The sequence below is a fragment of the Phalacrocorax aristotelis genome, unplaced genomic scaffold (assembly GCF_949628215.1).
Source record: "Phalacrocorax aristotelis unplaced genomic scaffold, bGulAri2.1 scaffold_33, whole genome shotgun sequence".
Lineage (NCBI taxonomy): Eukaryota > Metazoa > Chordata > Aves > Suliformes > Phalacrocoracidae > Phalacrocorax > Phalacrocorax aristotelis.
This window is the reverse complement of record NW_027441368.1, coordinates 976,810-989,099: the sequence shown is the minus strand read 5'-3', so window position 1 is coordinate 989,099 and position 12,290 is coordinate 976,810. Positions and strand designations below refer to the sequence as shown.

At 46.0% G+C, this 12,290-nt stretch overlaps 2 long non-coding RNA genes across 4 annotated transcripts in view; one reads left to right on the top strand and one right to left on the bottom strand.

Moving 5' to 3' along the window:
• The first annotated feature begins 1,839 nt into the window (after positions 1-1,839).
• LOC142051463 (uncharacterized) lies at positions 1,840-4,815 on the top strand. The gene is made up of 2 exons (XR_012658500.1): positions 1,840-2,138; positions 2,271-4,815. It is a non-coding gene; the product is annotated as an uncharacterized LOC142051463 (long non-coding RNA).
• The window catches only part of LOC142051462 (uncharacterized), a 269,004-nt gene continuing 261,492 nt past the window's right edge, over positions 4,779-12,290 (bottom strand). For 2 of the 3 annotated variants that reach the window (XR_012658498.1, XR_012658497.1), the window contains 2 exons: positions 10,275-11,010; positions 4,779-9,654 (listed from right to left, as the gene is read on the bottom strand). This is a non-coding gene — a long non-coding RNA (uncharacterized LOC142051462). The remainder of the gene's footprint in view (positions 9,655-10,274; positions 11,011-12,290) is intronic. The other variant, XR_012658499.1, reaches the window with a different exon arrangement.

Sequence of the window (12,290 nt, the reverse complement as noted above, 5' to 3'; positions counted from 1 at the left end):
CAGTTTCTTCTTTTTTGGCTTTGTGTGATTCTCTCTGTGATTCTGTTTTTCTCTGCCTCGCTTTTCCCAGCTCCCCGTCCCTCACTTTTAATGCCCGTTATCCTTCACCAGCACACTCTCCCTTGGTTCCCATCCTCGTTTCTGAATTCCTCCTGCTTTGCCACGTAGCCCGTGACTTTTTTCTTAATCTCTCTCTGTCTGCCTCAACGCTCCCCCCGTGCTTTTTAATTTGTCTTCTCTGCTCTGTACCCTGCTACTGTTCTTGCCTTTCTGAGTTCTTCTCTGTCCAGCTCCCTTGCCCTATTCATGAATTCCTGTTCTTCCTGCAGCCACCGCTGTTCCCTGTGACCTCCATCTCTCTCTGTCCAGCTCCCTGTCCCTAGGTTTTAATTCCTGCCTCTGCCCGCTGTAGCCTGTCTAGATGTTTCTCTCGGCCTCTCTCTCTGTCCGGCTCCCTCTCTCTGTGTTCTAATTCCACGTTCTCTGTCACGTGGACCCGTGCTATTTGTTTGTCCTCATCTCTCTCTGTCCAGCTCCTTGCTGCGATGTTTTATTTCCTCATTTCCTCCCTCTCTGTCTTTGTAGCCCATTGCTGTTGGTTTGTTTTTGTTTTTTTTTTTTCCACTTGTTTCTTCATGTGTCTCTGTCTGCCTCCCAGTCCCTGATCTTTAATTCCTCCTTCCCTGTAGGCCGCTGTTCCTTTTTTCCATTCTACATTGTGTTCTCTTTGGTCTCGTGTTCTTATTCATTGATTCCCTCCTCGCTGCCCTGTGGCTTGTCCCCATTTTATTGTTGCTTCTCTCTCCCTCTCTCTGGCTTCTTGCCCCTGTTTTTAAAATTCCTCCCTCTCTTCTCTCTTCCCTGTAGGCCGTGTGATCTTTAGCCTTTCTCCATGTCTTTCTGCCCAGCTCTCTGTGTCTATTCATTAATTCTTCCCTCTCTGCCCTGTAGCCTGTAGCTTCTGTCCTTTCTCCATCTTGCTGTCCCTGGCTCCCCCGTGACCCTAAGCTAGAATTGTTTCTCTCTTCTCTCCGTACGCATTGCGATTCCTTTTGCTCTCTGTCTCCCTTTGGTTTTTTTCTTTTTTTTTTTCTGGCTCCCTGTCCCTAATTCTTAATTCTCTGCCTTCTCGTGCCCCATGGTTTGTTCTGTGGGGTTCTCTCGCGGTTCCCTCGCAGTTCCCTCCAGTCCATACTGGGCTATATTGGTCTAGTCCATACTGGGCTATATTGGTCTGTCCCGGCTTCCTCCCACTTCTTGCCCAGTGCCTCACAGTAGGTCCCGGTTCCGTCCATGGGATGAACTGTGAGGGAACTGTGAGGGAACTGTGAGGGAACTGTGAGGGAACTGTGAGGGAACTGTGAGGGAACTGTGAGGGAACTGTGAGGGAACTGTGAGGGAACTGTGAGGGAACTGTGAGGGAACTGTGAGGGAACTGTGAGGGAACTGTGAGGGAACTGTGAGGGAACTGTGAGGGAACTGTGAGGGAACTGTGAGGGAACTGTGAGGGAACTGTGAGGGAACTGTGAGGGAACTGTGAGGGAACTGTGAGGGAACTGTGAGGGAACTGTGAGGGAACTGTGAGGGAACTGTGAGGGAACTGTGAGGGAACTGTGAGGGAACTGTGAGGGAACTGTGAGGGAACTGTGAGGGAACTGTGAGGGAACTGTGAGGGAACTGTGAGGGAACTGTGAGGGAACTGTGAGGGAACTGTGAGGGAACTGTGAGGGAACTGTGAGGGAACTGTGAGGGAACTGTGAGGGAACTGTGAGGGAACTGTGAGGGAACTGTGAGGGAACTGTGAGGGAACTGTGAGGGAACTGTCATAAATTTAGACCACAATGGATCATAATCCAATTAGAATTTTATTAATTGTAGCAAGTAGAATATGAGCAAATACAGCGCTGGACGGCAGGGGAGTCTGCGCTCCGCCAACTGCCGTACTGAGCAGTTCAAACAGTCTCTCTTTATACATCTTTACTTCCATGTTCAATGAGATAGTGGAGGTACTTTTCGCATGCTTCAGTTGTTGTTAGGGGGTCGTTTCCTGCTTCCTGGTGATATATGGGGTTGCTTGTCTTATCTCTGTCGATAAGTTTGGACATCTGGTGGTTATCTTGCATAAACACGCCTGGGAGGTATTCTTCGCATGCTTCAGTTGTTGTTAGGGGGTCGTTTCCTGCTTCCTGGTGATATATGGGGTTGCTTGTCTTATCGACAGAGATAAGTTTGGACATCTGGTGGTTATCTTGCATAAACACGCCTGGGAGGTATTCTTCGCATGCTTTACATTGAACTTTAACATAAGTCTTAATAAACAATACCTTAGTTCAGTCTCTCACAATCCCCCCTTTTTCTTTTTTTATCCTATTATTGTTTATTAGACACTACTTTCATTTTCGACACTGCAGACAAATCTTCTTCCACAATTCCGACATTTATCATAACACTCACAAGGTAATATCTCACAATTACAATCATAGTTCTTGTGTGGCATTATGCATTCACAACAATCGTCATCTTCATTAATAGATACACTCTTATATTTTGCTTCAGACCTTGTAGTCAAAATAAGCAATTTAGCTGGGTCAAACCGTTCTTTAATAAAATGTAAAATATAGCGTAGTATACAAGGTCCAAATATAAGTCCCAGAATCAACATAATAAACGGTCCTGCTAAAGCAGACAACAAAGTGGTTAGCCAAGGTGAAACATTAAACCAGCTTTCATACCATAACTTGCCCGCTTCACGATCTTTTTTACGTTGTTCTAACCTTTTCCGGAGTTCAGACATGGTGTCTTGGACTACTCCCGTATGGTCAGCAAACGAACAACATTCTTCATTGAGAGCTACGCATAACCCTCCTTCCTTTAAGAACAATAGGTCTAATCCTCTCCTATTTTGCAGCACCACTTCTGATAAAGATTTTACTGAAGTGGCTAAATTTTGAATAGATTGCTCTATTTTTGCTAAATCCTCATCTACAGCCATCTGCAAATTTTGCAACTCCTGACCTTTTACCAGGGAGGCTATGCCTGTACTTGCTCCAACTCCACCCGCTATCAGCAGTGTAGCTAGGGTTACTGCCGTAATTGGCTCTCGTTTTTGTCTATTCAGGTTTCCTTCAAAGTGGCGTAGCACCTCCTCAGAGGTGTGATAGATTAGGCGAGGAACAATAATCACCTGTATGCAAAACTGAGATTCATTAAACACGTTCAAGGATAGGCAAGGCGTTATTCCGATGTCTGAACAAACCCATTTAGCTCCTGATTTCGGGATAGCCCATTTGTCCTTTTTATTTTTGTGTTTCTCTATATTGGTGTTAGTGACTGTTCGGCTGCACAAAGGCTGATACTTTTCGGGCACTGTGCCTATACATTTTCCCTGACCCGTTACTAATTGAATAGTAATTCCTTGCGTATGATTCTTCTGGTCATCCCATTGACATTCTTGTGGGTTTAAACCATTAGACCATCGAATCATACCTGGTTTTCCAACTGCCTCAAAATATGGTGGTCTAATATTATAACATAACCAGCATTCTTCAGTTAAATTTGGTTTGCTTTCATTAAGGGCACGATAAGAGGCTTGCATTAGATTCCATAAGGGGTCCTTGGGTTCTGACAACTCTAGATCTCTGGATAAAGAGAATTCAGTCACAGCATCATTAGTTGTTTTCGAAGGAGAGCCTGAGGAAGGGGTTATGACAATTACGGGGGCCATCTTTTCTTCAGAGGAAGTGAGCGGATTCAGGACCAGATTTGGTCCTATTGGCAAAGGATCGTGGGGCATCGGTTTCTTCATAATTTGAAAAATACCCCCTCTATCTACACCTTGTTCATAATATCTAATTCCCCAAAATTTTCCTACAAGCCAGAAGTCCTGACTAGGATCTTTTATGGTTATATTAATGCCTGTACATCCAATATCTTTATGATTACATATACCATTATAGTAACTATCTGTGTAGCTCCAATTTCTCTTTTGACATATTTGTGGTGACCATTTGATTTCTAGATTTTGATCTCCAGATGCAGACCATTCAGAGGCCCATGTTTCGCATCCCCAGTATGCACAATAATAATGGTCTGGACGATTACAGTATGATTTACCAGGGTTCGATGCCGGGCATATATAAATTGGCTTGCAATTCTTATCCATTTCTTCATCGATTAAGTAACGCAAACTTATATTGAAACTAACTGTTCCCCCCTCCATAATTTGTGCTTGGATTGGCTTATTTGGATATTGTATGTTTATTATTGTCCAATTCATGGGTTCATGAGGGTTTCCTTTTCCATTTGTTTGGGCTATTATCGATAATAAAACTAACGATATACCAGGAAAAAGGGTGTCTGTCAATTTTTCCAATTTAAGTACACTTTTACCAGTCTTGGGGAAGTTCGACCATAGCTGCTCTTGCGCCTCATTGTTCTGGTTCTTTTCTCCACAGTTTGTTCCTCCTCTGCCTCGCCCGTCGACTCGGTTGCTTCGAGCCACGGGGTGTACCATCTTCTTGGCAGCAAGGGAAATCTTCAGGAGAACAGCTGTTTCAGGCTTTCTGCCTGTTTATATAGGCCTCCCACTTTGCAGCTTTAACTAATGAGACTAAGCAAGACACAGCTAGTACTTCCCTTCTGCACTTTGTAGCCAAAATTTCAACCACAAAGGGGATTGATTCGTTGGAATGGTAACAATAATACTAAGGGTTTATTCCTTTGGCAAAACTTTCCACCATTCATGGGATCCTCGAATAATTTCTTGTTCCGACTCTAAATTTTTTTTTTTTTTTTTTTTTTTTTTTTTTTTAATTTCCACTCAGTGAGAGTTCTTTGGATTTTCCAACACTGTGTGCAAACTCCTATCGGAGGGTATCCATATTCACAGTGTGTCCACCATTTATCCTGGCATACCTTACACTTGCAACGAGCAAATGGATAACAATCGCAGTTCAAATGATTGCATCTAATTTGTGTATCTAAAAGGCTTATTAGCTTTTCCTCTATATTCAATATTGTGTTACTACATAAGTTTAGCAATTTCCTTCAACACACTTCGTACGCTTCCATATATAATAGATTAAAAAAGATAATTATAGCAAATATAAACAGCAATATACACTTTATACCAAAAGGTAATGCGGCAAAATAATCAACTAAAGTTCTTATCATTACGTTATCTTTTCAGAGTTATCTTGGTGTCACCTGGAGTACTGATTACTTTCCAGTGGGGTCTCGTCACTGGGCCTTTAATGCGACTGGCATGAGTCCATCCACGCTCAGCAGTCCGGACAGCTGTTTCTGTTGTAAGCAAAACAAGATAAGGTCCCTCCCAATTGGGTTTTAGGGTTTCTTCTTTCCACGTTTTAACCAATATCCAGTCCCCAGGTTTAAAATTGTGAATTTTTAAGTCCAATGGGGGTCGTTGCACAATTAGTCCATGTTCCCAAAGCTTGTTACGATGTTCTGCTAATTGTGAAACATATTCATTAATCACATGATCTCGAATTAAAACATTTGTTTGTGGACTTTCGATTCTATAGGGCATTCCATACACCAGTTCAAACGCTGATATCCCTACATCTGCTCGGGGCCTGGTTCTGAGAATTAATAGTGCCATGGGTAGGCACTTAACCCATGATAATTTGGTTTCTATCATTAATTTAGTCAAAATAGTTTTGATTTCTCCGTTCATCCTTTCAACTTTTCCCGAACTTTGTGGATGCCATGGCGTATGATATTCCCACTTAATACCTAAACTTCCTGTTAGATTTCTAACAATTTTTGACACAAAGTGTGTTCCTCTGTCTGAATCGATTACATCGGGTACTCCATATCGAGATATAATATGTTCAAGTAATACCTTAGTAACTTGGTTAGCAGTTGCTTTAGAGGTAGGAAAAGCCTCAACATAATGTGTTAAATGATCCACCATCACTAATAAATATTTGTAACGCCCTACCCTGGGTAGTTCAGTAAAATCCACTTGTATGTGTGAGAAAGGTCTGTATGCTGGGGAACGTCCTCCAAGAGGTTTTCGTCTCATGTTGTTTCGATTAACCTTTTGACAGGTCTCGCAGGCTGCAGTGACTGCCTTTGCTATGTTATATACGCTTATACAGGCAAACTGTTGATTGAAATGATCAACTAACGCCTGGGTTCCCCAGTGTGTTTTACTGTGTATTTTTGAAAAAATTTCGAGTGCTATGCCCTTCGGCAAGACTTCTCTCCCATCTGGCAATATGTACTTACCATCTTGTTCCTTAGCTCCCATTTGTTCTAGTTTTTCCTTTTCTGCAGACTCAAAACTCAAATTATTACTAACAGGTACTTGCTGCATAGTCAAAATCGTACTATAATTGCCTGCTACTCGTTTTGCTTCTGTATCAGCTGCATTATTTCCTCTAACTTGATAACTCGTGCCTCGCTGGTGTCCCTTTATATGTACAACTGCTATTTTATTTGGTATTTTCAATGCCCCCAGAACTCGCCGAATTAATTCTGGGTGTATCAGTTCTTTTCCCTGTGAGTTAACAAATCCTCTCTCCTCCCATATTTTCCCAAAGGTATGTACTACTCCGAACGCATAGCGTGAGTCTGTATATATAGTTCCATCCTTTCCCTTCAGTGACACTAAGGCTTTCCACAATGCGTACAGCTCACAGGCTTGAGCCGACCAGCTGGCACTCAGGGGGCCCGATTCTATTGTCCTAAATTCTCCTTTATCCAACTTAATGATGGCATACCCTGACAATCGTTTACCTTCCACTATTCGAGATGACCCATCTATAAAAATTATTTCTCCATGTTGTAATTCCTCTTCTTCTAGATCTGGTCGAATTCGTGTTTGTTGTTCAATCGTTTGAAGACAATCGTGTATTAACTCAGTACTTTCCCCTGGGTATAAAAATTCTGCAGGGTTAACCGCTCCGACAGTCCTTAGGGACAGTTTTGGAGATTCTATGAGTATTCCCTCATACTTTAGTAGTCGGCTATCTGTAAGCCATTTTTCTACTTTTTGTTGAAGCACCCCCCTTATGTTATGAGGCGCATATAGGACAACTTCCCCATTGAAGGTAATACGATTCGTTTCTTCAAGTAATAAGGCAGCAGCAACAACGATTTGTAAACAACTTGGCCAACCCCTGCTCACAGGATCCAACAGCTTTGATAAGTATGCTACTGGTTTCTTTTGTCCCGCCCATTCCTGAGTTAATACTCCGAATGCTGTTCCTTCATGTATGTTAACGAATAAATGGAATGGCCGCTTTAGATCTGGGAGGCTTAAAACCGGTGCTTGACTTAACTCCCTTTTGAGGCTGATAAACTGATCTTGATCCTGAGGGGTCCACTTGGGTATTTTGTCTTTAGACAGTTGTTCATACAAGAATTTAACTTTAAAGCTATAATTCTCTATCCATTGTCTACAATACCCAAATAGCCCTAATGCTTGTCGAATTTGTCTCTTAGTGACAGGCATAGGTAATTCCTGAATTCCCTTAATGCGCTCCGGATCCAATATCTTCTTGCCGTTAAACAAATAATGCCCCAAATATTTCACTTTTTCCTCCACAAATTGTAACTTTTCTTGTGATACCCGTAGTCCCTGTTGTGCAAGAAAGTTTAGAAGTCGAATGGTTTCTTTTCTTACATCCTTCTTATTATTCCCTGCTATGAGTAGATCATCTACATACTGTAACAGCACATTTCCCGTTTGTACCTGGTATTCTTTTAAGATCTCTTCCAGGGCCTGTCCAAACAGGTTAGGGGACTCAGTGAACCCTTGGGGGAGCACGGTCCATCTCAATTGCTGTCTGCGGCCTGTCTCTATGTCTTCCCATTCAAAGGCAAAATAATCACGGCATTCTTCTGCCAATGGACAGGCCCAAAAGGCATCCTTTAAATCAACCACACTATACCAGGAGTTATGAGGTCCTAGCTTGCTTAGCAGTGTGTATGGATTTGCTACTACAGGGAACCGGGTGATAGTTCTTTTGTTTATTTCCCTTAAATCATGTACGAGCCGATATTTCCCATTTGGCTTCCTTACAGGCAAAATGGGAGTGTTAAAGGGTGACATACAAGGCTCTAAGATTCCTTGTGCTAATAATCGATCAATTTCTGGTTTCAATCCTCTCCGTCCTTCTAGGGATATGGGATATTGCCTTATCCTCACAGGTATGTGGGGTTCGGAAATTTGAATTTTAATCGGTGGGATTTCCAGTTTACTTATTGTATCCGGAGAGTACCAGACATCGGGGTTAATTTGTTTTTGATCATCTACGGTCAAAGGATAGGCAGACACCGTTAGCTCTTGATTTTTTACTTTAATTTCTAATTGCAATTCAACAATTAAATCTCGTCCTAACAGATTAAATTCTGCTTCAGGGACGAGCAAGAGTTCACCCATTCCAAATTTATTTTCAGTTTCGAATACCACATTTGTGATTTTGCTTACTTTAAAGGGTTCTCCTTTTGCCCCAATTACTTGTACCTTTTCAGGGGAAACTTTACATCCCTCAGGTATTTGCCTAATAGTCGATTTCTCAGCCCCAGTGTCTACTAAAAAGGTGAACTCTTGTTTATGGGGACCTATTTTTAATTTTATCAAGGGCTCATGATGACTCCGGTCCCCTAAGATATAGAGCCCCTGACTCTCCTATTCCGTTTTTAATATTTCCTCATCCCTGATCCTTTCTCTGCAATTCGTCTTTATATGTCCCTTCTTTCCACAGTAAAAACAACATCTCTGTTCCTTCTTTACTACCACGTTCCCTTGTTTCGTTCCAGCAGATCTGTGTTCACCAGTCCGCCCTTTGCGATCCTCTCTGACTGCTGCTACCATCATTTTTACTTGTCGCTTGCTGCTCTCTTCTTCCCGCCTTACGTAGACTTTCTGAGCTTCCCTCAATAATTCATCCAACCCTCTATTCTGCCAGTCCTCTAACTTTTCAATCTTCTTTCTGATATCTTCCCATGATTTTGCCACAAACTGAGTTTTGAGGAGCGCTTGCCCTAAAGGGTTGTCTGGATTTACCCCAGAATACAGCTGAAGGGCTTTCCTCAGTCGTTCCAGCCACTCAGTAGGGCTCTCATCTTTCTTTTGTATTTCATTAAATGCTTTATTGATATTCTGGCCACGGGGTACTGCTTCTCTAATCCCTTGAATTACTATAGTTCTCAGGTCCTGCATATGAGTTCTATGCACCGGATCCTGATTATCCCAATTAGGTCTTTGAAGTGGCCATTTAATATCTGCTTGGGGTCCCTGGGCATGCTGAGCATCCCACAGTCTCATTCCTGCTCGCCTGATCATATCTCTTTCCTCGGTAGTAAATAATTGACCAAGGATAGATTGCATCTCATCCCAAGTATAAAGATTTGGTCCCAAAAATTGATCGAATCTTTCTGCCACTCCGAGTGGGTCTTCAATTAGGTTTCCCATCTCGGTTCTTTTAAAATCTCGTAGGTCAGCCGAACTTAGGGGCACAAAAATATATCCAATCACAGGTTGGGGTCCCCCCATGGGCATTTCCCTTAAAGGATACATCTGAGCTGCCCCTTTGTTACTCCTAGTTACGCGTCTAGGAGGAGGGGGAGACCCTTGTTCCGATTCTGGTGGGGGAGTGGGTGCTCTGGGGACCTCTGAAGGGGCTGCGGGAGCAGGAGGAGAAATATAGGGAGGGGGGCTTAGAAGGGTTTCGTCTAACTCTTCCTTCTTTTTCTTTTGTTCAGTTTTTACTTTATTCAGTGGATAAAGTCTAGCTCTCGGTCTTTCTAGCCACACTTCCGCATACTGACTCTCTTCTGGGTTAAGGGGTTTTTTATTGTTAACCCAGAGGTTTAATTGTTGTCTGACCCAATCCTCTTCTGACCCATAGACTGGCCAAACGTCATCTTTAGAAATCTTCTTCCCTCCCCATATCCTAGTACAATATTTTATCATTTTTTGTTTATCTTTCCCTAGGGTTCCAGGGAAATATCTCCAATTGTCTAGGATATATGCCAGAGGGGTATTCTTAGGTACAGTGGGTACCTTTCCCATGGGAGTCGAAGGCTTGCTGCCCTTCGCCCCCATCTTCTGGAATATCCACAAGCGCGCACTCACTCGTTCCCCTTGTTCCTGGCCCAGTCCCTCGCGGGAGATGGGAAACGCAGTACTTAAGGGTCCGCACTCGCCTGGTTCAATATAGCGAACCTCTCACTCGTTATATTCCAGGAAACCCAATCCCGCCCGAACGGTAAACCCGCGAACAAATTCGCCATATACTTACGCGCCCTGCGTCTTCGTCCGGACTCCCGTGCACAGAATTTTTATGGGATTTTACCGGTTTCTCCTTTGCTCATCATTCTAGAATTTAGGTTCGTCGGTAAGGTTGAGGTAAGCCGTCGGTCGCGGGGCCGCGGATTGCCGCGGGGCGCCTCCCCGGAGGACAGAAGCTCACCGTTCCTTATCCGAGTCACGGCACCAAATTGTCATAAATTTAGACCACAATGGATCATAATCCAATTAGAATTTTATTAATTGTAGCAAGTAGAATATGAGCAAATACAGCGCTGGACGGCAGGGGAGTCTGCGCTCCGCCAACTGCCGTACTGAGCAGTTCAAACAGTCTCTCTTTATACATCTTTACTTCCATGTTCAATGAGATAGTGGAGGTACTTTTCGCATGCTTCAGTTGTTGTTAGGGGGTCGTTTCCTGCTTCCTGGTGATATATGGGGTTGCTTGTCTTATCTCTGTCGATAAGTTTGGACATCTGGTGGTTATCTTGCATAAACACGCCTGGGAGGTATTCTTCGCATGCTTCAGTTGTTGTTAGGGGGTCGTTTCCTGCTTCCTGGTGATATATGGGGTTGCTTGTCTTATCGACAGAGATAAGTTTGGACATCTGGTGGTTATCTTGCATAAACACGCCTGGGAGGTATTCTTCGCATGCTTTACATTGAACTTTAACATAAGTCTTAATAAACAATACCTTAGTTCAGTCTCTCACAGAACTGTGAGGGAACTGTGAGGGAACTGTGAGGGAACTGTGAGGGAACTGTGAGGGAACTGTGAGGGAACTGTGAGGAGGGGGGCGGCCCCCCGGGCCCCAGCCCCCCCCCCCCCGCCTGGGGCCAGGGCCCCGCGGCCGCCGGCCCCTTCCTCCTCTGCCCGCTCCCGTCGCAGACGGCTCGGTATGTGTCACGAGCGGCAGCCCCGTTCAGCAGCTCTCGGAGGGCGCGCGGCTGTGCCCGGCCGTGACCGGGGCCCGCAGGGGTTTCCCGCTCGCCCCGAGAAGGCGCTGGCCCCGAGCCGGCGCGTCCCGCCCCGCCCGGCCCTCGGCGCCCTCGCGAGCTGAGCGCGGCCCGGCCAGCAGGGGGCGCTGGCGCTCACCGGCTGGGCGCGGTGGCGGGGCCGGTGGGGGCCGTTCCTTCCGGCCGCCCTTTAAGGGCCGCCCCGCGGGGCTCGGGCTTCCGGTGGCGCGTGCGCGGCGCGTCGGAGCGGGGGCGGGAGCGGTGCGTGTGGAGGCCGAAGGGCCGGTGCGTGTGGCGGCCGGGTCGCGAGGCGTCCCTGTGCGGTGCCGGGGCCCCTCTGCGGCCCGGCGTGGGAAGCCCGCGGCCGGCGGAGCCTGCTCGGAGCTGGGCGGGGAGCGCCGCGGCGGTCCGGCCGCCGGCAGCCATCCCCTGCGGTGTCCGGCAGCCCCTCGGGACGCCTGGAGGCCTGGCGGTGCCCGAGCCTCGCCTGCGGCAGCCGCCTGAGAGAGCAGCGCGGCCGTGTCCGGGGGCCGGAGAGCGCTGGTGGGTGAGTTCGGGCAGCGGGGGGCGGGTGTGTGTCTCCGGGCGGGGCCGGGGGGCTCCGTGCCCCGCAGAGAAGCCCCGGTCGGGCATCGTTCGCTTCCGAACAATGCAGGTCTGTCCCTGGTTATTTTCTGTGTACAGTGTTTCGGGCCACCTGAAAGCCTTTGGCCGGGTAGGTTTGGTGCGGGGCGATGGCAGGTGTGGACCCTGAAAGATCTCGGGTGGGGGGCGTGGGAGGTATTTCTTGCCTTAAAACTCCGAGCCCACCTCGTGTGTCATGTCGTGTTATCATGTCGTGAGTCTGGTGACTGTGGCAAATGGCTGAGTCGGGCGTTTTCTGATAACTAACTTCTGAACGTGTGCGTGTGTAGGCACGGGGAGATTTGTGCAGGGTGACGGAGCCCCTTGTGCTTCTGTGCTAATGTCTACCTGTTCTAGACCTCCAGTGTTGGAAAGCCTTTGTTTAGTGCCTAGTTGTGGCTGCGTAACTGCTGTTGCGCCTGCAGCT